Here is a 3,185-nt window from a genome sequence, read left to right as displayed (position 1 = left end):
GGTGGTGGTGGTGGTGGTGGGTACGCTTTGGTGTGTGTGTGTGTGTGTGTGTGTGTGTGTGTGAAAACACACATGATATGAAAACATCATTGCGAAGAATTTTAATAGGCAGCATGAAGTAGTCGGAGGGTGGAGGAGAGGGAGGAACAAGACCTGAATCGTCCAAGGAAGAGTTTTTAGCAAAGGTTTGAGCGAAGAGTTCAGCTTCAGAAATAGATGTGATAGCAGTGGTGCCATCTGGTTGAAATAGAGGAGGGAAAGAAGAAGAAGCAAAGTTATTGGAGATATTTTTGGCTAGATGCCAGAAGTCACGAGGGGAGTTAGATCTTGAAAGGTTTTGACACTTTCTGTTAATGAAGGAGTTTTTAGCTAGCTGGAGAACAGACTTGGCATGGTTCCGGGCAGAAATATAAAGTGCATAAGATTCTGGTGATGGAAGGCTTAAGTACCATTTGTGGGCCACCTCTCTATCATGTATAGCACGAGGACAAGCTGTGTTAAACCAAGGTTTGGAAGGTTTAGGACGAGAAAAAGAGTGAGGAATGTACGCCTCCATGCAAGACACTATCACCTCTGTTATGCGCTCAGCACACAAAGACGGGTCTCTGACACGGAAGCAGTAGTCATTCCAAGGAAAATCAGAAAAATACCTCCTCAGGTCCCCCCAACTTGCAGAGGCAAAATGCCAGAGGCACCTTCGCTTAGGGGGATCCTGAGGAGGGATTGGAGCGATAGGACAAAATACAGATACGAGATTGTGATGGGAGGAGCCCAACGGAAAAGAAAGGGTGACAGCATAAGCAGAAGGATTAGAGGTCAGGAAAAGGTCAAGAATGTTGAGCGTATCTCCAAGACGGTCAGGAATACGAGTAGGGTGTTGCACCAATTGCTCTAGGTCATGGAGGATAGCAAAGTTGAAGGCTAGTTCACTAGGATGGTCAGTGAAGAGGGAGGAAAGCCAAAGCTGGTGGTGAACATTGAAGTCTCCAAGAACGGAGATCTGTAAAAAAGGGAAGAGAGTCAGAATGTGCTCCACTTTGGAAGTTAAGTAGTCAAAGAATTTCTTATAAACAGAGGAGTTAGGTGAGAGGTATACAGCACAGATGAATTTAGTTTGAGAGTGACTCTGTAGTCGTAGCCAGATGGTGGAAAACTCTGAAGATTCAAGAGCGTGGGCATAAGAGCAGATTAAGTCGTTTCACACATAAACGCATCATCCAGCTTTGGATCGAAAATAAGGATAGAGAAAGTAGGAGTGAACAGAAAAGAGGCTACTGTCAGTTGCCTCAGACACCTGAGTTTCAGTGAGGAAAAGAAAATGAAGTTTAGAAGAGGAGAGGTGGTGTTCTACAGATTGAAAATTAGATCTTAGACCGCGAATGTTGCACAAGTTAATGAAGAAAAAGTTGACGGGGGGTGTCAAGACACTTCGGGTCGTCGACAGAAAGGCAGTCCGACCTGGGGACATTTATGGTCCCCTCCCCAGATGGGGACTCTGAGGCTGGTGTAGGAGTCGCCATGATGGTGGAAAAATAAAGAGTTGTGTTATACATGAGAGTATCTTAGTAGTTCTATAAGTAAAAAGGAATTATGTTACAGGCGTTTTGGTGTCTTCGTTCCCGAGTGATCATACTCTTAAGACCACGCCCACTGAGCGAGCTGTGTGTTGTTATTGTTTGTTGTGCCACTCGCGTCACGCAGTCACGTGGTGTTTGTGTTCATCTTCATTACAACGTCTGCATCATTGCCATTAAATGTTTGATCAACGTCTCATTTAGATAAAATGATAATTTAGATAAAATGATATATACTTTGGTGTGATATACATTGTGTGATATATTTTTCTTGCGAGAACATTGACAAACTAGCAGGCAAGGACAAGGCATGTATTCCACCAGCGCTGTACATGAAGGGTGGCGACCATCCTCCGGAGACTTGTGATGGCCGGGCGGTGGACCGAAGTAAAGATATAAAAATAAATCAGTAATTAAATTGCATCCACGTGCTTGTCAACTGATATTAGAGACAGACAGGCAGATAAACGAACACATGATCTGGTGGCAGAGGTGTCATGTGTGAGGCGAGTATGCTTTCCTATGAGGCAACACACACTACCCGGCAGGAGGCCAGAGTGTGGCTCGCTGAGGCGTGAAAGGCGACACTTCACTCTCGCCTCACTGACAGCAAACACTCGTTAAGATTTGCCTGAATGGTTTGCTGTGTAGCGAGTACACTTTGGTTTTCAATGATAAATTATAATCATTTCACAAGTATTAACATTGCTATATTAATGATGTCGCCTATATATTTTTTTTTTAAGTAGGAAGGGCACTGGCCAAGGGCAACAAAAATCTAATAAAAAAAATGCCCACTGAAATGGCAGTCCCATAAAAGGGTCAAAGCAGTGGTCAAAAATTGATGAATAAGTGTCTTGAAACCTCCCTCTTGAAGGAATTCAAGTCATAGGAAGACGGAAATACAGAAGCAGGCAGTGAGTTCCAGAGTTTACCAGAGAAAGGGATGAATGATTGAGAATACTGGTTAACTCTTGCGTTAGAGAGGTGGACAGAATAGGGGTGAGAGAAAGAAGAAAGTCTTGTGCAGCGAGGCCGCGGAAGGAGGGGAGGCATCCAGATAGCAAGATCAGAAGAGCAGTTAGCATGAAAAAAGCGATAGAAGACAGCTAGATATGCAACACATCGGCGGTGAGAGAGAGGCTGAAGACAGTCAGTTAGAGGAGAGGAGTTGATGAGACGAAAAGCTTTTGATTCCACCCTGTCTAAAAAAGCAGTATGAGTGGAACATACTCCATACATGGACGGATAAGGCCCTTGTACAGAGTTAGAAGCTGGGGGTGTGAAAAAAATTGGCGGAGAAGTCTCAGAACACCTAACTTCATAGAAGCTGTTTTACCTAGAAATGAGATGTGAAGTTTACAGTTCAGATTATAAGTAAAGGACAGACCGAGGATGTTTAGTGTAGAAGAGGGGGACAGTTGAGTGTCATTGAAGAAGAGGGGATAGTTGTCTGGAAGGTTGTGTCGAGTTGATAGATGGAGGAATTGAGTTTTTGAGGCATTGAACAATACCAAGTTTGCTCTGCCCCAATCAGAAATTTTAGAAAGATCAGAAGTCAAGCGTTCTGTGGCTTCCCTGCGTGATAGATATGTTTACCTCCTGAAGGGT

The sequence above is a fragment of the Scylla paramamosain genome, unplaced genomic scaffold, assembly GCF_035594125.1.
Source record: "Scylla paramamosain isolate STU-SP2022 unplaced genomic scaffold, ASM3559412v1 Contig23, whole genome shotgun sequence".
Classification (NCBI taxonomy): domain Eukaryota; kingdom Metazoa; phylum Arthropoda; class Malacostraca; order Decapoda; family Portunidae; genus Scylla; species Scylla paramamosain.
This window is presented reverse-complemented; position numbering follows the sequence as displayed.